At 41.6% G+C, this 26901-nt stretch overlaps 1 protein-coding gene across 1 annotated transcript in view; it reads left to right on the top strand.

The window, feature by feature from the left end:
* LOC133611165 (bone morphogenetic protein receptor type-1A-like) overlaps positions 1-26901 on the top strand; it is an 83762-nt gene that overhangs the window by 17519 nt on the left and 39342 nt on the right. Inside the window, exon 2 of the mRNA XM_061967896.2 lies at positions 17639-17710. The gene's annotated coding sequence lies outside the window, so the exon portion shown is untranslated. The remainder of the gene's footprint in view (positions 1-17638; positions 17711-26901) is intronic.

Raw genomic sequence — 26901 nt, 5'->3', positions numbered from 1 at the left:
TGAGGCTTTTAAATATCTACAACATGCATTTGACAGAGTACAAGAACAACTTTGCTATCTTCAACTGGTTTTAAATGCAGAGAAAACAAAGTGTATGCTCTTTACCACATCAAAAACTGTAAGATCATCACTGTGTGAGAACATTTTAACAAGAAATGGGCAACAAATTATGTTAGTATCTGCTTTTAAATATTTAGGATTTTTAATTGATGACCACTTGAGTTTTAAGGAGCACATTCAGTATGTTGTAAAAAAACTGAAACTTTTACTGGGATTTTATTATAGAAACAAGTCTTGCTTTTCTTTTACTGTGAAACAGAAATTGGTGGAAACAACCTTTTTACCTGTTATTGACTATGGAGATGTGTTGTACATGAATGCTACTGCTGCTTGTCTCCACAAGCTGGATAGTGTGTACCACGGGGCACTGAGATTCATCACCAACTGCGCTCCCCTTACTCACCATTGTGTGTTATACTCAATGGTTAACTGGACATCTTTATGTGCTCGACGCCTCAATCATTGGTATGTTTTCATCTACAAAACCATTCTGGGTATCACTCCATCTTATCTGTCTTGTCTTTTAACAAAGAAACAAGGAAGTCACAATCTTCGTTCAATGGATGTTCTGCAATTTGTTGTCCCCAAAGTAAGAACTGAACTGGGCAAGAAAGCATTTAGGTTTTCAGCACCGAAGGCTTGGAATAACCTACAATCGAACATTAAACTTCAAACCCTAGTTACGCTGAATGAGTTTAAAGCTTCTGTGAAAGGACTGCAGTCTACCTTGTCTGTATGCACATGTGTCATGTGAGCAAGTTTTAATGTTGTAAATGTGATGTTTTATGTATTTGTTTACTGTTTTTAATGTAACCTTGCTGCTGCCCTCTTGGCCAGGTCTCCCTTGGAAAAGAGATCTTTGATCTCAATGGGATTTTTACCTGGTTAAATAAAGGCTAATAATAATTGTGTGGAGTGCTAATCAGACATATTTGGTCACTGCATGACTGCAAGCTAATCGATGCTAACATGCTATTTAGGCTAGCTATATGTACATATTGCATCATAATGCCTCGTTTGTAGCTATATTTGAGCTCATTTAGTTTCCTTTAAGTCCTCTTAATTCAATTTATATCTCATGACACACTATCTGTATGTAATATGGCTTTTAATTTTTTTGCGGCTCCAGACATATTTGTTTTTGTATTTTTGGTCCAATATGGCTCTTTCAACATTTTGGGTTGCCGACCCCTGGGCTAGCTGTATGTACATATTGCACCTTTATGCCCTGAGCTCATTTAATATCTTTTACTTTTATCCTCTTTGTATATAATTTAGTTTTGCATGTCTCATGACACATTATCTGTATGTAATACCGGCTGCATTTCTGATAGTTGTTTGTGTGCCATGTTGTTCCAGACCACAGCAAACATTACCTAGCTTGCCGAAGATTGTAATAAATCTATTAAAAGAAGACAGCCTGCCGTTTCCTTTTAACTTGGACACACACATCTATACCTTTGGCCAGTAATTTCCAGGAGTTATTTCACCTTTGATTTACTAAAGTTGTAAACATGTGTAGCATAAATATTACATTTCAACATTTCTGTCAACAAAGATTTACTTCAGCCTGCAACACATAGTCATTTTGATAGTAGGCTTTTAATTTTTTGCGATTCCAGACAGATTAGTTTTTTGTATTTTTGGTCCAATATGGCTCTTTCAACGTTTTGGGTTGCCTACCCCCGTTCTAGACCCTGGGCTTGCCAGAAAAAGAGGAAATAAATGATATTTGACTGTACATGAATAATGTTAACAGTAAGCTAGCGGAAATTAAGCCAACCTTCATCCTGTATAATTGTATAGCTTTTTTTCCCACTTTATACCAAACTGTGATTCCTACATGTATGTTTTTATTAAAGCAGCACTAAGTAACTTTTCAAGCTTGACTTTTGGCACCGTACTTGCCAACCCTCCCGGATTTCCCGGGAGACTCCCAAAATTCAGCGCCTCTCCCGAAAACCTCCCGGGACAAATTTTCTCCTGAAATTCAGGCGGACCTGGAGGCCACGCCCCCTCCAGGTCCGCATGGAGCAATGTTGTTGTAATATATTGAGTTGGAGGCAATAAACAGGCAAGGGGGTCTCTTTACTGTAGACTTCAGAACAGACTCGCACACTTGACGTCAGGTGCGCCACACCACGTAAATCGTTGGCCAACCAAAAAGTAACCCCAGTACGCTATAGCCAACATTCACCAGGAGATGGCAACAGACAAACATAAATAAGTATTTTACATTCTTCCCCTTTTAGAATTGTAGAAGTTACTCAAAATAAATAAACAACCCAACCAAAAAATGCAGCAGCTCAATTAAAAAACTGTACTTAAGCCACATTCTTTTTTTTTTAGTACTGAACTCTTAACCCTCATTTGTAAACAATAACATGCTTATTATACAAACAGTATTTGTACATCTTTAACACAGATTTTTATACTGTCTTCAGAGATTCCGTTTTTTTGGTGGTACTCGAAACCTTTCTGGGTACCTGCGGATCACTGGTGGGGATTTTGTTGTGGGTGATCTGGGTTCTGATGATGGCAACTCAGCAGCCCTTGAATCTGGTTCAATGATGAGACTAGTTTGTGTCTGACTCACTGATGGTCCTGATGATGGAACTGAAACAGCACTGTCCAGTTGTACTGATGGCACATTTTCTGCAACTGGTGGAGACTAGATAACTGGCAGTCTCTCCATGTTTTCTCGCCATGGTAACATGTGATCCACATGCACTGTGCGCTGTCTCTGTCCCTCTTGATAGATAGATAGATTGATATATATATATATATATAAAGTATTTCTTATATGTATGTATATGTATATATATATAAGAAAATACTTCACTTTCAGTGAGTTCTAGCTATATATATATATATATGTATATTTATTTTATTATATATATATATATATATATATATATATATGTATGTACAGTATATATATATATATATATACTGTATATATATATATGAAATACTTGACTTGGTGAATTCTAGCTGTAAATATACTCCTCCCCTCTTAGCCACGCCCCCGCCCCGACCACGCCCCACCTCCCGAAATCGGAGGTCTCAAGGTTGGCAAGTATGCTTTTGGGTTGATACATGGCCTGAGGGGGTCTTTATCGCTCTCGCTGGCACTTAGCAACTTTGAGGAGGGGGGCAGGAACCCTGACGCACAAAAAACTGCAAATGTGCTGACTTGCTTTAGGGCATATGTCACTTCCCTTTTCCCCATTTGTTACAAAAACGGGAAGTCGGTGCGATCACCTGTGTGCCGCCAGAAAACTAAAAGAAGAAGAACGCCTACATGCAATTACTGCAATCATGGTCGAAGCTGTTAAACAGCCAAAGAAACGAAAATTTTGTCTGAGGAGACAAAACAAGAAAAAGGGAGACTACCCAGATAAAAGGACAGTGAAGGATCAGCATTTAATTATTCGCCAAAATAGACGGTTGCAAAATAAATAGTTGACAACGGTGCAGAAAACTGGTGAAAATAAAATGTTTCAGGAATTCACATGAAACTTCCACCACTCCTGTCTCCTACTGCTTGCATCGAAGCAAAACTGCCAGAGCCAAAATACTTGTCCTCTTCCTTCTTAATCTTCTATGCACAATAACTCGGTCCAGAAAATGTTGACTTTGATTGCACAAAATCCACAAAAAATTAAACGCCTAATATAAGTGTTATAATGAAGGCAACACATGATGTAAGTGTCTATATTAGCTATATTAGCCTACTATCAAAATGTCTTCAAAAGTCTTATATAAGTGTAATAATGAAGACAACACATGATGTGTCTATATTAGCCTACTATCAAATTACTTTAAAAGTCTTATATGAGTGTAATAATGAAGACAACACATAATGTGTATATGAGCTATATTAGCCTACTATCAAAATGACTTTAAAAGTCTTATATAAGTGTAATAATGAAGACAACACATGATGTGTCTATATTAGCCTACTATCAAAATTACTTTAAAATTCGTATATAAGTGTAATAATGAAGACAACAAGTGATGTAAGTGTCTATGTTAGCTATATTAGCCTACTATCAAAATGACTGTGTCGCAGGCTGACACAAATCTTTGTTGACAGAAATGTTGAAATTGTTATATTTATTTTACACATTTTTACAACATTGGAAAACTTCTCCGAGGGTGAAATAACTCCTGGACATGACTGACTAAAAAAGGTATCGATGTGTGTGTCCAAGTTAAAGGAAACGGCAGGCTGTCTTCTTCTAATGGATTTATTACAATTTTTGCAAGGAGGGTAACGTTTGCTGTGGTCTGTAACAACATGGCACACAAGCAATCAGAAATGCAGCCAATATAACATACAGATAACGTGTCATGAGACATGCAAATGTCAATTAAATACACAGGGGACTTAAGTAAAGGAAAATAGGTGAGCTCAAATATACCTGAAAACGAGGCACAATGATGGAATATGTACATACAGCTAGCTTAAATAGCATGTTAGCATACACTGACCAAATATGCCTGATTAGCACTCCACACAAGTCAATAACATCAACAAAGCTCACCTTTGTGCATTCACGCACAGCACAAAACGTTTGGTGGACAAAATGAAACAATGAAGGCGTGGCATAAAACATGTCTTATCTGTGGCATCGTCGGAGAAAGCTGTACATGTAAACAAAATACGGTGAGTTCAAGGTCCGCCGAAATTAGGACAAAACGGCGCTCGCCAAATACTAATCAGTGAAGCATGTTTAACATTAACAGTGGGCTTTCTAACAATTAGGGAGGTTTGTGTCGTGTTTGTCCTACAGAAACCATATTAAAACAAAAAATATATGTTTTCCCCCTCTTCTTCCATTTTTATAAATGTTTGAAAAAGCTCCAAGTAGCCACTAATCTAGAGCCGCGGGTTGCCGACCCTCGGTTTAAGTGCTTATGGTTTGAATTGTCTCCAATTTAAAAAGGTAGTTCTTCCGGTTACGTGTATGAATAGCAAGTGTATATTGACATAAATAGCTTAGCACGCTGTCCCCTTCACTGTTTTTTTTTTTTTTTAAAGAATCTCTGTATGACATGAAAACACTTCATAACAAAATATGAAATGTACTCATTGTTAGTTTTGGCTGACTAAAGCCATATATTGCTTATTTACTCTTGCGTGTTTCCACAGTGTTCTCTGATACAGTTTGAAGGGGGAAGCAACGTCCATGTTGACTTGAATGCTATTGATCTCTGCTTTAAATACTCTCATCCAGTGAATAATTCAGACGTGCTCGCCAGCCACAGTGGCTGCACAGTAACCTTGGAGCCCCGTTTTTGTTACGCCTTGTGACAGTGATGGAACATACTTAGAATTACACTTAACTGTACTTGGACTGTCCATTGCGTTTATACTTAACTTTAATTTGATTAACAGAACATACTGACTATTGGATTTATACTTAACTGTACTTGGACTGACCATTGCATTTATACTTAACTGTACTTTGACTGATAGAACTGCCCCTAGATTACAAAGATACGTGTGTGTGTGTGTGTGTGTATATATATATACCGTATTTTCCGCACCATAAGGCGCCCTGGGTTATAAGCCGCGCCTTCAATGAACGGCATATTTCAAAACTTTGTCCACCTATAAGCCGCCCCGTGTTGTAAGCCGCATCTAACTGCGCTAAAGGAATGTCAAAAAAACAGACAAATAGGTCAGTCAAACTTTAATAATGTATTAAAACCAGCGTGATGTGGGCGCGCATGGAATCGTATATCAACATGGACGGAGCTGCGTAAACAAAGCCACCCGGCCTCTTCGCGTAAACTTAAACTTACCTTAACCACTCGCTCATCTTTTCTTCATCCATCCCTTTGAGTTAGCTTTTATGATGACGCCGGCTGGAAAGGTCTCTTTTGGCAAGGTCTTCCTTTTGAATATCACCATGGGTGGAAGTTTCTGGCCATTAGCATGGCAAGCTAGAACCACAGTGAAGGATGACTTCTCATTCCCTGTGGTGCGAATATTCACCGTACGTGCTCCCGTTGTATCCACAGTGCGGTTCACAGGAATATCAGTTGCTGTGAAATAGTAATCCGTGTGCGGATGGAGAGATTGCGTCTTTTCATGAACCGGATCCCGGTCGCTTAGTAGGAGCCATTTTGTGGTCTTTACAGATGTAAACACACAAAGGAAATGAAACGTACGGTAATATCCGCGCCCTTTTTCTTCTTCTACGTGGGCGGGTGGTTGCTTACAGTAGAAGAAGAAACGCTTCCTGTTCTATGGGGGCGGGTGCTTACCTTGGCGGTTGCTTGCGTAGAAGAAGAAGCGCTTCCTGTTCTACCGGGAAAAAAGATGGCAGCTGTTTACCGTAGTTGCGAGATCGAAACTTTATGAAAATGAATCGTAATATTAATCCATATATAAAGCGCACCGGGTTATAAGGCGCACTGTCAGCTTTTGAGAAAATTTGTGGTTTTTAGGTGCGCCTTATAGTGCGGAAAATACGGTATATATATATATATATATATATATATATATATATATATCATACCTGCCAACTACTCTGGTTTTCCCGTAATTAGTACGGTTTTCATCAACCTATTCCGGGTTACGGTTGCAGTGATAAAAAATACGGTTTTTCATTAATTAAAAAAAAAAAATTCTTTTAAGTTTTATTCACAAAATCGCGTAACAATGACAATCGACACTGCTTCCCGTAACTTCCTATCGAGCCATTCCGAATGCCATGCGCGAGGCTATTTATAGCACCGCTGCCAAGCACGAGGCACCAGTTGCCATTGTTTCCAAACGAGCGAACGATCATGGAATCAGCCGGAGAAAAATCGCAAACGAGTCTTAAACCGAAAAGAAAACTGCAGTCATTCCGTGAAGAATATTCAAAAGCCTATCCGGGAATAATTATCCGTTCCAAAAAGGGTGAAAACTACGCGAATTGCACCTTGTGCAGACAAGATTTTTTCGATCGGACACGGAGGAATTAGCGATGTAAAAGACCACGTTGGGACAAAAAAACACAAGTCTAATGCAGCTCAAGAAAGCGAAGAGGTGCACCATGGACAATAACAAAGCTGTGTCACAATGATTGACTGTGATGTGACCATGGAAGATGTGATGTGCTGCATTTAAAACTGTCTTGATTGCTAAAATTAATTTTCATTAATTCTTCTTCAATTCTTTTGAAAGGCTTACAGAAAACTGCAATTGAATTGTAGTTCCATGCTAATGATGCTATTGAATTACATTTTAATGAAGTAAACTTAACATAAAGTTACCATATCATTTTTGCAGTATGATCAATCTGATAGAATAAATTTGGATTTTAGCCACAAAAAGGTAATGACACCAATGTTATCTATTGGAAATGTTTAGTACTGTTATACTGTTAAAAGTGTTTATACTATTTATGCTTTCAAGTCCAAGTTGAAGAAATCTTGTTAAATGTTGACAGCATAACTACCAAAATATAGAAGTATGTCCTTAATATTTTTGCAGTGCTATTTCTGTTGAAAAGTTAAAATGATTACATTAGAGATGTGATGTGCCACTTTTCAAGTGTCTGATGGCTTAAATTAATTTTCATTAATTTTTCATATTTTGAATTCTTTTGAAAGGCTTACAAATAAACTACATTTTAATTGTAATTCCATGCTGTTGACAGGACTATTAATTTTAATGAAGTTAGCTTACCATGTTTACATTATGATAATTGTGATAGAAATGTGAATTTTAGGCACAGAATATTTTTTACAATTGAACAAGGCAGTAGATTATACAAGCTTGGACAGAAAGTTAATAATGACACCAATTTTTTTTTTAATGGAATTGTTTAGTATTGTTTTACCATTTGTTTACTGTAAAAAGTGTTTATACTGTTTATACTTTCAATTAACAAATTGACGTCTTGTGAAAGGTTGACAGGATAACTGGCATTAATTGTCAAAATAATTTCAAACTATTGAAGTTAGCTTACAGAATAAACATGTCAATCAACCCATATGATTTTTGCTGTAATATTTTTGTTTTGAAAAGTCACTGTGACTGATAGAAAAGTGATGGTTTTAGCAACATTTTAACCTGTCTGAATGCTAATAATCATTTTGCGTCGGGGGGCGAAGCCTGAACCCCCCACCAGGACTTTGTCCTGGACCTACCGGGGTCTGCGGCCCCTGGACCCTGGCTACTAGGTTTTTCTGATTTCAAAAGTTGGCAGGTATGATATATATATATATATATATATATATATATATATATATATATATATATATATATATATATATATATATGCACGGGAGGGAACTGTTTTAATTGGGCCGGTTTTTAGCATAAAATTGGCAATAAAAGTTAAAAATAGCGTTAGACGTTGTGCGACTTCTTCTGCCGGCTGCAATACATGATATCACTTTAATTTGTTTACACGTAAAAACACATGTTTTTAAGGTGTGGCCTCTTGAATTTTGCCGTGGCGGTGCGCCACCATTACGTTAGGGGGAAACCATGAACATACCGACCATTGGATTTATACTTGACTTTACTTTGACTTAAGTAAAGAGCAGGGATGGGGAAGAGGATTTGTCTTAATCCTGCAGGCTGATACCTGCACTCATCCCTCTGAAGTCACTCTCAACCCTGACCTCTGTGCTCACCTCTGACCTCTGCCCACCTCTGACCCCTGTGAATGTTTGTCAGCTGACCTCTAGGACAGTGGACATCATGTCTTCATCTTACATCTCATCTTTAATTGGTGATCAGTTTGGTGCTTTTAGGATTGGTTTGAATGTGTGCTGTTAAATTATGTTTAAAAAAAAAAATCTGATTAATCACCACCAATCGCAATTAATTACTTTACTTAAAGAAAGACCCGGATATCTTGACTCCAATGCAATTTTGCAGTCCGTCTCAAGTTGTGGGGTGCGTGTGGGACCCTGGGAACATGCTTTATCAGTATCATGCTTCAAACCCTGTACAGAACTACTCAATGTAAACATTAAATCCTGACTTCATTATTTTGATTTAAAAAATTCAGCACAATTTGTTTTATTCATTTTTGTTTTGTAGGTTAAAGTGTTTTATACATTGTGCTCCTGTGTTAATGTTGCGAATCAATTTGAATGTATTATTATTGTTTATTCTGTTTATTTTGTTATATTTTTCAGTATCAAATGGTTCAAGTCAGTCAAAAAATGTTTATAGTTTAAAAAAAGGATACCATTTTTTTTAAATTTCAGGCAAATTGATGCACTTAAATGTTTTCTGTTACAGACTAAAAAACAATGTTATTCTTTGTTGTAAGTTGATTTACACTATATTTATTTTTTGATTTCTTCAATTTTAATCATTTCTTTAATTTTAATAAGGTTACAATGTTATGCAGAGGGGGGGGCGTGCGTAACAGAAAATATTCTTAGATACATGCACCTTAGAGTCATACAACTTCGTATGTGACACATGCTAACATTAGCACGCTAACTTAAATATTTAATTTTATTTTATTTTTTACACATTTTCCAACTATCTACCCCAGAGTCATATAACTTGGTACATGGCACAAGCTAACTGTTGGCATGTTAACATTAGTGTAATAATATGTTACATTAGCATGCTAGCTTTTTTGGCTAATTTTGCAACAGTTTACCCCAGCTAACTTCAAAACTCAACTTATGCTTGCTGTTATCATGCTAAGGCTACTGGATCATGCAACATTAGCATCCTAACTTTTTTTTTGCAAATTTTGCAACCGTTTACCCCATAGTCATATAAATTGATACTTGACATATGCAAACGTTATCATGCTAACTTTTTTTGGCTAATTTTGCAACCATTTTCCCCAGAGTAATTAAACTTAAAACTTGTTAACAGTTTAGCATGAGCATGCTAACTTTGCTTTTGTTGCCATTTTCGCAGGCATGCTCCTTACAGTTTATATTCTCGGTACATGACACATGCTAACATGTTAACCATTAGCACGCTAACGTTAGCATTTCAGTTCGGCTGGCGCATACCGGCGGCTCACGCAAATACAGCATTCACACACGATTTCTCTGAAATCGCACATGTTCTAGTTTGATCAAAACTTGCTAACAGTCAAGTATGAAGTGCACATTACGAACAATTCTGCGAGAACAAGGCCTGTTGTCGATGTACTTGCAGCGTTCTTGCCAGCGGTTGTTTTGATTCAAACCTGTTGTGCTAAGAGAATTCATGGCTACATTATCACTTGTGTGGTGTTCGGGTCTGTAGGACCCGTTTTAATTTTTTATTAAAAGAAAAATGATACAATTCATTAATTTTTCAAATTGAGACTCACTGACTTTGGCTCATTTTCTGTGAAGAACATAAATCAGAATATATATTCAATGACCCCTACACATTTCTGTTACATATAAGAATGTGGACCCGGGGCTAATAGAAGTGTGGAAATTGATGTTCTGTGTACCACACACACACACAGCAGGCCTAGAAAGGAGGAGGACAGAGTGTAGGTACACAGAACATCAGAGGGTCAAATGTGCGAGAAAATGAGAGCAGACAGTGTTGACAAATAATGTTGCAACCTTGTGTGGGAACCGCAACCTTGTGTGGGATGCAGAAACTGGCAGAGAAATTTTCCGTGCAACGTTCATATTGTTGTTACTCAGCCAGCGTTTGTGGGTCTGATGGACCCGTTGCATTTTGTGGCTTTTAATGCCTCACAATCAAACATTTTTATGTTAAAATACTGAACAGATGTTTATTGTGATAAGGTAAACATTAAAAGCCACAAAATGCAAGGAAAAGGACTTTGGTCTTATGTAAAGTCGCTTTTCGGGCATATTGTTGACCTGATCACTGACCGTATAATAACACACCTTTCAGGTAAGGTAAAGGAGCATGGACTGTCAAGATAATTGTGCCTAATCTGCATTTATACATCATTTTTGAACGGTGTACATTAATGAGTTAGCTTTGCCAGACCTAATTTGAAGCAGTGATTATTAACATGACATCTGAAAGGTTTATAAATCATAAATCAAGTACATGTCATGTTCGTGAAGCTTCTTCGTCGTCACCTGGGCCACAGATACGTCCTTGCACGTGATGCTGGACAAGTTGCTCAATCTCTCAGCCATCTTGGTGTTGACTTGCTGGCCTGCATACCTCAGCCTTCCTCTCCTGCCTTGCCAGGCGACGACTGGTTTCTCTGCTTTCTAGTCAGTCACACCTTCATTGACACGTCACCGTGCGGACACCAGCTGACTCTTCACCGCAGCCTCAGGCCTTGTTTTCTTAACCCCTTCTCCACAGCACACGCTATCGTACGAGCAAATAACTTTAAACGATGTAGTGCACGCCCCCCACCCTGGATGTAACGATATGAACATTTCACATCACGGTTATAGTGGCCTAAATTGTCATAGCAGTCGTTATTATCGCGGTATTGTTGAATGTGCTCGTAACGTATTTATACACACTGAAATATTACAACCAAGTTTTATTCAAAGAAACAACTACTGTAAATCCTGGACTATAATCCGCAATTTTTTTTTCTACGCTTTGAACCTTGCCGCTTATAATACGGTGCGGCTCGACATTTTCACTCGACGGCCATAATGAAAATAGTTTTTTAAAAAACAAGCAAATAAACTGAAAAGCTGTGATATTGTTTGTGCCATGGCTCCATCTTATGGTGCTGCCATGCTACATTGCCCTTATGTTTAAACTGAGCTTTCAACCGGAAGTACAAGTGTTGTTTCGTCTTCTAGCCGTTCATATACTCGTATGGATTCTTCATTCCTCACTCCACGCAACGTATATAAGTTTTACAATATAACTAAAACAATTCTTACTTACTGAAGCGTCCCATGTGTGATGTCTGTAAAAGTGTTTTCGTGCATAGTTGTACGTGCTATCGTAATGTAATCAAGCTGGCGTTGTTCGCAATAACTAATACGCTAACATGCTCACGAGTGTCTGTGTTAGTGATATTAATTTACAAAGGTAGTATTTTTGTTATGATTCAGTTTCACAAATTCCTCAGTAAATTCATCAAAACGTCACCGTGGAGTTATTGAGTCTGTTTAGCTGATTGGAGAGCTAGCTTGCGCAGCTCGTGGGTCCACGACCATGACTTCTGTTTTGTTTGATCAGCTGTTTTACTGGAAAGAACTAAGCTATGTAAATAAACATTTGTAAAATATTTCTGTGTAAATAACTAATTTCACAACGTATATATCTGTGGCTTGTAGTCCAGTGCGGCTCGTGTGTGTGTGTTGTATATATTATGCAAAAATATAATATTATATGTTATATACTGTACATATACTGTAATATGTAAATATTACATATATTTTTTATTTTATATTGCTACTATGGTAATTGTTTAGTCTACTTTGTACCTGCATTATCCTTTCCATCCTTACCCTTTCCATCCTTTGTAACTGAGCTACTGTGTGGAACAATTTCCCTTGTGGATCAATAAAGTTTGTCTAAGTGTGTGTGTGTGTGTGTGTGTGTGTGTGTGTGTGTGTGTGTGTGTGTGTGTGTGTGTGTGTGTGTGTGTGTGTGTGTGTGTGTGTGTGTGTGTGTGTGTGTGTGTGTGTGTGTGTGTATGTATATATACAGTAAATATATATATATATATATATATATATATATATATATATATATATATATATATATATATATATATATATATATATATATATCTCCTCTCTGAGCTGCCACCTTAACGTGGTAGAGGAGTTTGAGTGTCCCAATGATCCTAGGAGCTATGTTGTCCGGGGGCTTTATGCCCCCTGGTAGGGTCTCCCAAGGCAAACTGGTCCTAGGTGAGGGATCAGACAGCCCGAAGAGGCAACGTGGGTCCCCCCTCCAATGGGCTCACCACCCATAGCAGGGGTCATAGAGGTCGGGTGCGATGTGAGCTGGGCGGCAGCCGAAGGCAGGGCATTTGGCGGTCCGATCCTCGGCTACAGAAGCTAGCTCTTGGGACGTGGAACGTCACCTCGCTGGGGGGGAAGGAGCCTGAGCTAGTGCGCGAGGTGGAGAAGTTCCGGCTAGATATAGTCGGACTCACTTCGACGCACAGCAAGGGCTCTGGAACCAGTTCTCTCGAGAGGGGCTGGACTCTCTTCCACTCTGGCGTTGCCGGCAGTGAGAGGCGACGGGCTGGGGTGGCAATTCTTGTTTCCCCCCCGGCTCAGAGCCTGTACGTTGGAGTTCAACCCGGTGGACGAGAGGGTAGCTTCCCTCCGCCTTCGGGTGGGGGAAAGGGTCCTGACTGTGGTTTGCGCTTACGCGCCAAACCGCAGCTCAGAGTACCCACCATTTTTGGATTCACTCGAGGGAGTACTTGAGAGTGCTCCCCCGGGTGATTCCCTCGTTCTACTGGGGGACTTCAATGCTCATGTTGGCAGCGACAGTGAAACCTGGAGAGGCGTGATTGGGAAGAATGGCTGCCCGGATCTGAACCCGAGCGGTGTTTTGTTATTGGACTTTTGTGCCCGTCACAGATTGTCCATAACGAACACCATGTTCAAACATAAGGGTGTCCATATGTGCACTTGGCACCAGGACACCCTAGGCCGCAGTTCCATGATCGACTTTGTAGTTGTGTCATCGGATTTGCGGCCTCATGTTTTGGACACTCGGGTGAAGAGAGGGGCGGAGCTTTCTACCGATCACCACCTGGTGGTGAGTTGGCTGCGATGGTGGGGGAGGATGCCGGACAGACCTGGCAGGCCCAAACGCATTGTGAGGGTTTGCTGGGAACGTCTAGCAGAGTCTCCTGTCAGAGAGAGTTTCAATTCCCACCTCCAGAAGAACTTTGAACATGTCACGAGGGAGGTGCTGGACATTGAGTCCGAATGGACCATGTTCCGCGCCTCTATTGTCGAGGCGGCTGATTGGAGCTGTGGCCGCAAGGTAGTTGGTGCTTGTCGTGGCGGTAATCCTAGAACCCGTTGGTGGACACCGGCGGTGAGGTATGCCGTCAAGCTGAAGAAGGAGTCCTATCGGGTTCTTTTGGCTCATAGGACTCCTGAGGCAGTGGACAAGTACCGACAGGCCAAGCGGTGTGCGGCTTCAGCGGTTGCAGAGGCAAAAACATGGGAGGAGTTTGGTGAGGCCATGGAAAACGACTTCCGGACGGCTTCGAAGCAATTCTGGACCACCATCCGCCGCCTCAGGAAGGGGAAGCAGTGCACTATCAACACCGTGTATGGCGAGGATGGTGTTCTGCTGACCTCGACTGCGGATGTTGTGGATCGGTGGAGGGAATACTTCGAAGACCTCCTCAATCCCACCAACACGTCTTCCTATGAGGAAGCAGTGCCTGGGGAGTCTGTGGTGAGCTCTCCTATTTCTGGGGCTGAGGTTGCTGAGGTAGTTAAAAAGCTCCTCGGTGGCAAGGCCCCGGGGGTGGATGAGATCCGCCCGGAGTTCCTTAAGGCTCTGGATGCTGTGGGTCTGTCTTGGTTGACAAGACTCTGCAGCATCGCGTGGACATCGGGGGCGGTACCACTGGATTGGCAGACCGGGGTGGTGGTTCCTCTCTTTAAGAAGGGGAACCGGAAGGTGTGTTCTAACTATCGTGGGATCACACTCCTCAGCCTTCCCGGTAAGGTCTATTCAGGTGTACTAAAGAGGAGGCTACGCCGGATAGTCGGACCTCGGATTCAGGAGGAACAGTGTGGTTTTCGTCCTGGTCGTGGAACTGTGGACCAGCTCTATACTCTCGGCAGGGTCCTTGAGGGTGCATGGGAGTTTGCCCAACCAGTCTACATGTGTTTTGTGGACTTGGAGAAGGCAATCGACCGTGTCCCTCGGGAAGTCCTGTGGGGAGTGCTCAGGGAGTATGGGGTATCGGACTGTCTGATTGTGGCAGTTCGCTCCCTGTATGCTCAGTGCCAGAGCTTTGTCCGCATTGCCGGTAGTAAGTCGGACACGTTTCCAGTGAGGGTTGGACTCCGCCAAGGCTGCCCTTTGTCACTGATTCTGTTCATAACTTTTATGGACAGAATATCTAGGCACAGTCAAGGCGTTGAGGGGCTCTGGTTTGGTGGCTGCAGGATTAGGTCTCTGCTTTTTGCAGATGATGTGGTCCTGATGGCTTCATCTGGCCAGGATCTTCAGCTCTCGCTGGATCGGTTCGCAGCCGAGTGTGAAGCGACTGGGATGAGAATCAGCACCTCCAAGTCCGAGTCCATGGTTCTCGCCCGGAAAAGGGTGGAGTGCCATCTCCGGGTTGGGGAGGAGATCTTGCCCCAAGTGGAGGAGTTCAAGTACCTCGGAGTCTTGTTCACGAGTGAGGGAAGAGTGGATCGTGAGATCGACAGGCGGATCGGCGCGGCGTCTTCAGTAATGCGGACGCTGTATCGATCCGTTGTGGTGAAGAAGGAGCTGAGCCGGAAGGCAAAGCTCTCAATTTACCGGTCGATCTACGTTCCCATCCTCACCTATGGTCATGAGCTTTGGGTTATGACCGAAAGGACAAGATCACGGGTACAAGCGGCTGAAATTAGTTTCCTCCGCCAGGTGGCGGGGCTCTCCCTTAGAGATAGGGTGAGAAGCTCTGCCATCCGGGAGGAGCTCAAAGTAAAGCCGCTGCTCCTCCACATCGAGAGGAGCCAGATGAGGTGGTTCGGGCATCTGGTCAGGATGCCACCCGAACGCCTCCCTAGGGAGGTGTTTAGGGCACGTCCGACCGGTAGGAGGCCGCGGAGAAGACCCAGGACACGTTGGGAAGACTATGTCTCCCGGCTGGCCTGGGAACGCCTCGGGGTCCCACAGTAAGAGCTGGACGAAGTGGCTGGGGAGAGGGAAGTCTGGGCTTCCCTGCTTAGGCTGCTGCCCCCGCGACCCGACCTCGGATAAGCGGAAGAAGATGGATGGATGGATGGATATATATATATATATATATATATTCACATACACACACACACAATAATTAGATCCCTAATTATACCACTTACTGTGTGTGTGTGTGTGTGTGTGTGTGTGTGTGTGTGTGTGTGTGTGTGTGTGTGTGTGTGTGTGTGTGTGCGTGCGTGCGTGCGTGCGTGCGTGCGTGCGTGCGTGCGTGCGTGCGTGCGTGCGTGCGTGCGTGCGTGCGTGCGTGCGTGCGTGCGTGCGTGCGTGCGTGCGTGCGTGCGTGCGTGCGTGCGTGCGTGCGTGCGTGCGTGCGTGCGTGCGTGCGTGCGTGCGTGCGTGCGTGCGTGCGTGCGTGCGTGCGTGCGTGCGTGTGTGTGTGTGTATAGATCCCTAATTATTCCACTTCCTGGATGTGTGAGTGTATGTATATATATATATATATATATATATATATGTATGTATATATATATATATGTATATATATATATGTGAGTGTGTGTGTGTGTATATATGTATATATACACGTGTGTGTGTGTGTGTGTGTGTGTGTGTGTGTGTGTGTGTGTGTGTGTGTGTGTGTGTGTGTGTGTGTGTGTGTGTGTGTGTGTGTATATTAGGGCAGCAACTAATGATTAATTTGATAATCGATTAATCTGTTGATTATTACTTCGATTATTCGATTAATAATCGGATAAAAGAGACAAACTACATTTCTATCCTTTCCAGTATTTTATTGAAAAAAAACAGCATACTGGCACCATACTTATTTTGATTATTGTTTCTCAGCTGTTTGTACATGCTGCAGTTTATAAATAAAGGTTTATTTAAAAAAAATTTGCCTCAGCGCATGCGCATAGCATAGATCCAATGAATAGATGACTAAATTAATCGCCAACTATTTTTTATAATCGATTTAATCGATTAGTTGTTGCAGCCCTAGTGTGTATATATATATATATATATATATATATATATATATATATATATATATATATATATATATATATATATATATATATACACATATATACACATGTACACATCCAGGAAGTGGAATAATTAGGGATCGTGATCAGTTGTGTCTGTGCTGTATTATTAGCCAGACAGGAAAAAAGTGCCACATCATAGCCAGCATTAAGCCCTGCCTGTAGAGAAAATGAAAGTGCGTGTTGCTCATGTGTGGTTGCTCTATTAGCTGACAGCTTGCACTCCTCATTCGCACAAATGAGTAATAATGAGCCAGAAGCAGATTATGTGACTCACATGCTAAATGAAAGAAAATAAATAATGTTAAAATGTCAGCATTAGTTTTTCAACGTATGAATGCAGCTGGGATAGGCTCCAACACCCCCGCCACCCCGAGAGAGACAAGCGGTAGAAAATGGATGGATGGATGGATGATTCTCCCACTGTTTGAACTTGAGGAAGGTGTTTACTTTCCGTGTATTGTTCCTCACACTGCTCTCCGCTCAAACGAGAGGCAGCTGTCATCCTCACGAGCGCCCTTTCTATTTTCTCCGTGTCGCTTCTATAAAAACATTTGGCTCCATGACGAGGAGGAGTCCGCTATGCCGCTGGACCAGCAGACTCCTCCTCTTCCTGCTCCCACCAAAGCTTTTCTTCCCATCACCGAGCAGGAAGTGCTCCACTATTGTCCAATCAGCTCTCTTGTTGAAAATGTCAAACATGATAAACATGACTGAGCGTCTTCCTCTCTCGTCCTGACAGCTTGCTGGGATGTGACCACTTTTCCCATGGAGCCTTGCAGCCACGCTGTTTACACATGGACACACTGCTCAGGTAAGGACACACAAACACACACACACACTGTCATGTTTCAGTGAGCACCTGTGTGATGTTGGCCCCCCCACCTGGTCTAAATCCCCCCCAAACCTGTCCCCATCGTTTGTGCTTCAACCATTTTTGTTAGCACCGTTACGGTTTTTAAGTTGTTAATGTTTGATGTTTTCTATGGTGTTAACGTGTTGTTATTCATCACCAGCTCTCCGACCGTGTCCAAAGCTCCGCAAACTTGTCCCAGTTGTTTGTGTTATGTTTGCGCTGATTTGTGCCGCAAAAATGTTTTGTCTAACCCCAAAGTTGGATTTAGCCCGCCAAAGGGGAGCTTCCAAATGTGATACATGTTAATACTGACCTTTAAAACTCGCTAAAGGTGCCCATATCTGATACTGATATCACATATCGGTCCAATGTCAGCTTAAAAAAACAAGTATCAGAATATAAACCGTCCAACATTAGTTTTACTACAGGCAGTCCCGCAGCGTGTTTACTTGTATGTGATATCATGTGCGATACAAGCAGTCCTGCAGCGTGTTTACTTGTGTGTGTGATATCATGTCCAATACAGGCAGTCCTGCAGAGTATTTACTTGTGTGTGGTATCATGTGCGATACAAGCAGTCCTGCAGCATGATTACTTGTGTGTGTGTGATATAATGTGCTATACAAGCAGTCTTGCGGCGTGTTTACTTGTGTGTGTGACATCATGTGCAATACGAGCAGTCCTGCAGCGTGTTTACTTGTGTGCGATACAAGCAGTCCCACAGCATGTTTACTTGTGTGTGATATCATGTGCGATACAAGCAGTCTTGCAACTTGTTTACGTGTGTGTGTGTGATATCATGTGCGATACAAGCAGTCCTGCAGCGTGTTTACTTGTGTTTGATATCATGTGCGATACAAGCAGTCCTGCAGCATGTTTACTTGTGTGTGTGTATGTGTGTGATATCATGTGAGATACAAGCAGTCTTGCAGCGTGCTTACTTGTGTGTGACATTATGTGCGATACAAGCAGTCCTGCAGCATGTTTACTTGTGTGTGTGATATCATGTCCAATACAGGCAGTCCTGCAGAGTATTTACTTGTGTGTGATATCATGTGCTATACAAGGAGTCTTGCGGCGTGTTTACTTGTGTGTGACATCATGTGCAAAACAAGCAGTCCTGCAGCGTGTTTACTTGTGTGCGATACAAGCAGTCCCACAGCATGTTTACTTGTGTGTGAAATCATGTGTGATACAAGCAGTCTTGCAACTTGTTTACGTGTGTGTGTGTGTGTGATATCATGTGCGATACAAGCAGACCTGCAGCGTGTTTACTTGTCTTTGATATCATGCCTGATACAAGCAGTCCTGCAGCATGTTTACATGTTTGTGTGTGTGTGTGTGTGTGTGTGTGTGTGTGTGTGTGTGTGTGTGTGTGTGATATCATGTGCGATACAAGCACTCTTGCAGCATGTTTACGTGTGTGTGTGTGTGTGATATCATGTGAGATACAATCAGTCCTTCAGCGTGTTTACGCGTGTGTGTGATATCATGTCCAATACAGGCAGTCCTGCAGAGTGTTTACTTGTGTGTGATATCATGTGCGATACAAGCAGTCCTGCAGCGTGTTTACTTTGGCAAAGCTGACAGCGAGTTAACATCTAAATGCCCTCCAAAATGCACACCATCTCTTTTATTTCAGTCCAGTCATTTACAAAAGGTAAACATGCTCGGCTATAGGCCACTAGGGCGCTAGCAGCTACACAACAGCTAAGCACACAAACTCGACATAGGTAATAATAATTGAACCATATAACAGCACATTTGTCAATATTAACAAGTATCAAATATTTCTAGTTGCATATTACTTACACATACAAAGTCTCCAAGGCGGAAGCGTATTAGAAAGTATCTAGTAACAAACGTGTCCGCATCATTCAACTTGCTGTGTCATGAGCTTAAATTATTAAATTTTTGTGATCACGCAGTGTCGACAAAAATAATTACCACTCCACTTCAGCCTAAAGACAGCCATCCCAGACGGTTAATAATAAATAGGTTAGTGTTTTCATGCCTACCATTGTTCTCTGTTTGACTCATTTATTTTGTTCAAACCTTAGTATTTATAGTATTTATATTTCCTGCTGATATCGGGTGGGATCGGTATCAATATCGCTTCGGAAGTGAAAAAGTTTGGGACACACTTACAGCTCACACAATCATTGATGGCATGTTTGGGAGGCTAACTAGTTGCCGTCCATCATTGTCATTGTTTCTAAATATAGAAACTTTTTATCTCTTTCTGTTTCACACTTGAAATTGCTGTGTTTGGCCCGCGGCCCGTTGGCACTTTTTCACTGTGGTCGTGGGAGGCAAACCGTTTGGGCAATCTTGGCCCAACTATTATAGTTTTTATGTCATTAATGTTATATGATTCATAACCAGCTCCAGAAAACATGAATAACTTCAAAGCTATAATAGTTGGACTAAAGCTTTTTGCAGCACAAACAATCGGGACAAGTTTGGGGAGATTTAGACACATGTTCAGTTGGCTTCACAATAGTCCGTGTGTGTGTGTCATTGCAAGGTCTTTTTTTTTTTTTGGTCACGTGACATTGACACACACGCACATCATTTTTGAAAATCTGATGAGCGAACTCAAGCCCCTCTGCTCTCTGTTCTTTGAAGAGATTAACCTCTAACCCCAGGAAGGCACTGCTAACCAATCAGGAGGCTTCCTGGCTTTTAATTGCAAACTCTGATTGGCTCATTTTGGCTGTCGTCTGCTTTGATTAATAACAGCCGAGCAGGAAGAGTCCTGATTACACACACACACACACACACACACACACACACACACACACACACACACACACACACACACACACACGCGCACACACACGTGCACACACACACATACTGGTTATCATATGGAATGGGGACCAGGTTTTTGATCATGACTTGTGGGGACCACCCTTTCTACAGGTTGTGGAGGCATAACAAAAATGAGGTAAAATGGCCACTGCTCAGTTAGCTCATACACGTCTTTAAATCTCTGGATTGATGAAGTAATGTGCTGATCATTCTTACTGGGGACCCTGGGGGGAAAAGAGTTAATAGGGTTCATGGGGACCACATTTAAATAATTTTGCATAATTCACACACATTTGTACGTGACTACTGAGGACCATTAAAGGGGAACATTATCACCAGACCTATGTAAGCGTCAATATATACCTTGATGTTGCAGAAAAAAGACCATATATTTTTTTAACCGATTTCCGAACTGTAAATGGGTGTATTTTGGCGAATTAAACGCCTTTCTATTATTCGCTCTCAGAGCGGTGACGTCAGTGCAATCCGCCATTTTCTCACTTTCGTCGGTGTGTTGTCAGAGGGTGTAACAACACGAACAGGGACGGATTCAAGTTGCACCAGTGGCCCAAAAATGAGAAAGTGGCAAGAAATTGGACGAAATTTATTCAAAATACGAGGGTGTGGAAAAGCCGACGAAATGGTCAGTCGTTTGTTCCGCACACTTTACCGACGAAAGCTATGCTACGACAGAGATGGCAAGAATGTGTGGATATCCTGCGACACTCAAAGCAGATGCATTTCCAACGATAAAGTCAAAGAAATCTGCCGCCAGACCCCCATTGAATCTGCCGGAGTGTGTGAGCAATTCAGGGACAAAGGGCCTCGGTAGCACAGCAAACAATGGCGGCAGTTTGTTCCCGCAGACGAGCGAGCTAAACCCCCTGGATGTCTTGGCTCACACCGTCCCTTATGCCACCGAAGATGATCAAGAGAAGAATATCGACCCTAGCTTCCCTGGCCTGCTGACATCAACTCCAAAACTGGACAGATCAGCTTTCAGGAAAAGAGAGCGGATGAGGGTATGTCTACAGAATATATTAATTGATGAAAACTTTATTCATTACTCGCGGTTTTACGTAAATTATTATACATAAACTGTGTTTACCAATAATTTAGCTTAAAAACATTAATTTTTTTCAATCATTCGAGTACATTCGGGTAGTCTTGTGTAATGCAGTATTTTGTGTCTATTTAGGTATGGTTAACCTGAGTGCTGAAATCGTGGAAAAATATATGTTCTTAGCGCGCCTGAAATGGGCTGTCTGCACTCTCAAAGTGCATGTTGTTGCCAAATGTATTTCATATGCTGTAAACCTAGTTCATAGTTGTTAGTAATTATCTTATCAGACAGTGTTAAGCCGCTGAAATCCGAGTCTGAATCCGAGCTAATGTCGCTATACCTTGCTGTTTGTTTGTATTGGCATCACTGTGTGACGTCACAGGAAAATGGACGGGTGTATATAACGATGGTTAAAATCAGGCACTTTGAAGCTTTTTTTAGGGATATTGCGTGATGGGTAAAATTTTGAAAAATAAAATAAGCCACTGGGAACTGATTTTTAATGGTTTTAAGCCTTCTGAAATTGTGATAATGTTCCCCTTTAAAAAAATAAATAATAAAGTTCAAATTAAATATGACATGATCCTCAGAATACAGCACTACAGCTGTCCTCTTATAGGAAGTTTCACCACTTAAATGTTAAAAGCAAATCCTGCATCTTCTGTGACATTACTGAAAACTGCTATTTAGCAGTAATGAAGTTGTCTGCAACTCCGACTACCATATATAGAAGGATGGAAAATTTTGAATGTGAATCATACTTGAGAATCATACTTCAGAATGAATCTGACTATCATTTAAAGGGGAACATTATCACAATTTCAGAATTGTTAAAACCATTAAAAATCAGTTCCCAGTGGCTTATTATATTTTTCGAAGTTTTTTTCAAAATTTTACCCATCACGCAATATCCCTAAAAAAAAGCTTCAAAGTGCCTGATTTTAACCATCGTTATATACACCCGTCCATTTTCCTGTGACGTCACATAGTGAAGCCAACACAAACAAACATGGCGGAAAGAACAGCAAGCTATAGCGACATTAGCTCGGATTCAGACTCGGATTTCAGCGGCTTAAGCGATTCAACAGATTGCGAATGTATTGAAACGGATGGTTGTAGTGTGGAGGCAGGTAGCGAAAACGAAATTGAAGAAGAAACTGAAGCTATTGAGCCATATCGGTTTGAACCGTATGCAAGCGAAACCGACGAAAACGACACGACAGCCAGCGACACGGGAGAAAGCGAGGACGAATTCGGCGATCGCCTTCTAACCAACGATTGGTATGTGTTTGTTTGGCATTAAAGGAAACTAACAACTATGAACTAGGTTTACAGCATATGAAATACATTTGGCAACAACATGCACTTTGAGAGTGCAGACAGCCCAATTTTCATCAATTAATATATTCTGTAGACATACCCTCATGTCAGCAGGCCAGGGAAGCTAGGGTCGATATTCTTCTCTTGATCATCTTCGGGACGGTGTGAGCCAAGACATCCAGGGGGGTTTAGCTCGCTCGTCTGCGGGAACAAACTGCCGCCATTGCTTGCCGTGCTACCGAGGTCCTTTGTCCCTGAATTGCTCACACACTCTGGCAGATTCAATGGGGGTCTGGCGGCAGATTTCTTTGACTTTATCATTGGAAATGCATCTGCTTTGAGTGTCGCAGGATATCCACACATTCTTGCCATCTCTGTCGTAGCATAGCTTTCGTCGGTAAAGTGTGCGGAACAAACGTGCAATTTCTTGCCACTTTCGCATCTTTGGGCCACTGGTGCAACTTGAATCCGTCCCTGTTTGTGTTGTTACACCCTCCGACAACACACCGACGAGGCATGATGTCTCCAAGGTACGGAAAACAGTCGAAAAAACGGAAAATAACAGAGCTGATTTGACTCGGCGTTTGAGAAAATGGCGGATTGCTTCACGTTGTGACGTCATCGCTCCGAGAGCGAATATTAGAAAGGCGTTTGCCAAAATTCACCCATTTAGAGTTCGGAAATCGGTTAAAAAAATATATGGTCTTTTTTCTGCAACATCAAGGTATATATTGACGCTTACATAGGTCTGGTGATAATGTTCCCCTTTAAATCTCTGGATTGAGGAAGTAATGTGCTGATCATTCTTACTGGGGGCCCTGGGGAAAAAGAGTTGGTTCATGGGGACCACATTTAAATACTTTTGCATAATTCACACAAATTATGCAAAAGTCTTTAAATTTAAAAAATAAAGTTCAAATTAAATATGACATGATCCTCAGAATACAGCACTACAGCTGTCCTCTTATAGGAAGTTTCACCACTTAAATGTTAAAAGCAAATCCTGCATCTTCTGTGACATGACTGAAAACTGCTATTTAGCAATAATGAAGTTGTCTGCAACTCCGACTACCATATATAGAATGATGGAAAATTCTGAATGTGAATCATACTTGAGAATCATACTTCAGAATGGATCTGACTATCATTTAAAAAGGTTCCCCTTTAGGCATACTTGCCAACCCTCCCGGATTTTCCGGGAGACTCCCGAAATTCAGCGCCTCTCCCGAAAACCTCCCGGGACAAATTTACTCCCGAAAATCTCCCGAAATTCAGGCGGAGCTGGAGGCCATGCCCCCTCCAGCTCCATGCGGACCTGAGTGACGTGTCGACAGCCTGTTTTCACGTCCGCTTTCCCACAATATAAACAGCGTGCCTGCCCAATCACATTATAACTGGAGAATGACCGAGGGCGAGTTCTTGGTTCCTTATGTGGGTTTATTGTTAGGCAGTTTCATTAACGTCCTCCCAGCGCGGCAACAGCACACAACAGCAGCAGTCACGTTTTCGTCTACCGTAAAGCAGTTCGTCTGCCGTAAACAGCAATGTTGTGACACTCTTAAACAGGACAATACTGCCATCTACTGTACATGCATATGTGACAATAACATCTATGGCTTTTAGAGAGTGCAGGGCACAACTGCGCACACAACAAGGAGACGAAGCAGAATGCATCATCAGAGAGGGTGTTCAGCATGGTTAGAAAAATAGTGACAGAGAATAGAACAAGGATGGACAATTCAACCCTTATCTCAACAATGAGTAGATGAGTGTTATGTGTGTGTATATGTGTAAATAAATGAACACTGAAAGTATTTCTCTTATTTATATATATATATATATATATATATATATATATATATATATATATATATAGCTAGAATTCACTGAAAGTCAAGTATTTCTTATATATACTTGGTGAATTCTAGCTGTAAATATACTCCTCCCCTCTTAACCACGCCCCCAACCACGCCCCCCCAGCCCCCCACCCACCTCCCGAAATTGGAGGTCTCAAGGTTTGCAAGTATGCCTTTAGGGGACCTGTTTTTTTGTCCCCATACCGTCAGAGGTCCCCTAAAGGTGACTGTGTAAACAGAGCGACGTCCCCATTCAGTAAGCATTGCCAGAACACACACACACACACACACACACACACACACACACACACACACACACACACTCACACACCAAATGTGCACAAGGTACACTAGCAGGTCTTGTTTTTCATGCTAGAAACCAAGCGTTTAGCGAGCACTGTCATGGTTTTGTGTTGCTTTCGATGGACTGTTGATCAATGTTGTCTTCACGGACGCACAAGCGCGTGATTGTATGTTATAAATATGTACAAATATGTTCAAGTCAGCATTGTGACTTTCTACACGTACTAAAAGACCTTCGCAGGCAGCCAGTCTGCTGCTCTTAATTACTCCCATATGTCCTGCATGAGTCTCACACACACGTACACACATACACAAAGTTGTCAGCCAGAGAATGCAAGCATGGCTGATTTCAGTACAAAAGTATGTTGGAGTTCCCCATTAAAAAAGATTTAGAGCCGAAATCTGAGAGGAGTGATTGAGTGAAATACTACTGTCATGGTGGACGCAGTGATAGTACAATCACACACAGTAGTAAAGCTACACACTTATAAAAGTAAACTATTACAGCTAGCTTGCTGTTAGATTCTCATTGTCGGACTTTAACATGATTTGTCTGTTTTTGTTTAACTGTTCTCTTTATCCACACACACACACACACACACACACACACACACACACACACACACACACACACACACACCAATGTATTGTGTTTATTTGGGGCGGTCCACCATGAATACATTTTGACCACCACAAATACCTGATTGATGGCAGTACTAGGATTGTACGGTACACCTGCACTAATATAGTCCTGCGGTAGCACTGAATTAAAACAAGGTACTATGTGCTTTGAAAAATACCGATCCTTTTTTTCCCTTTTTTAAGGCACGACATTGGCGACATTGCTGGTAATATGAGCCGAGGTGCATGTGAGTCAACACACACGTAGAGCACTTACAAGTGAAAACGTTGTGGAGTTAGAAGAAAGAGAGTGGACGATTTTTGGCTTCAAAACTAACGATAGAGAAGCTATAAACACTGAAGTTCCGCTCTGCAAGCGGTGTTTTAAAACACAGCTAGCCAGTGGCTAATATCTGTCCACGCTGTTTTAGCCATTCCTAAGTCACTAATCTTCGCCTTCATGGCAACAAACAAACTACCGTATATAAGCCGCATCAACTACATTTTAGAAAGAGAAAAAAAGTTTCCATATATTAGCCGCACCGGACTGTAAGCCGCAGATTACTGAAATTATTTACACATAAATATTTATTTAAATATTAAATGGTAAATGGGTCGTACTTGTATAGCGCTTTTCTACCTTTTTTTTTAAGGAACTCAAAGCGCTTTGACACTATTTTCCACATTCACCCATTCACACACACACATTCACACATTCACACACTGATGGCGGGAGCTGCCATGCACGGCGCTAACCTGTCCCATCAGGAGCAAGGGTGAAGTGTCTTGCTCAAGGACACAACGGACGTGACTAGGATGGTAGAAGGTGGGGATTGAACCAGTAACCCTCAGATTGCTGGCACTGCCACTCTCCCAACTTCGCCACGCCGTCCCCAATTACTTACTAATGTCTCCCATGTGTGATGTCTGTAGGAGTGTTTTCATGCATATTTGTACATGCTGTCGTATTGTAACCATGCTAGCGCCGTTAGTATTATTAACTTACAATGGCATTCTTTTTGTATTGTTTCAGTTTCATAAATTCCTCAGTAAATTCACCAAAACATCACAGTGGAGTTATTGAGTCTGTTTAAATGATTGGAGAGCTATCTTCCGCAGCTAGTGGGGTCCATTACGATGATTTCTGTTTTGTTTGATCAACCGTTTTACTG

Source organism: Nerophis lumbriciformis, linkage group LG02 (assembly GCF_033978685.3).
Source record: "Nerophis lumbriciformis linkage group LG02, RoL_Nlum_v2.1, whole genome shotgun sequence".
Classification (NCBI taxonomy): domain Eukaryota; kingdom Metazoa; phylum Chordata; class Actinopteri; order Syngnathiformes; family Syngnathidae; genus Nerophis; species Nerophis lumbriciformis.
This window is presented reverse-complemented; position numbering and strand designations above follow the sequence as displayed.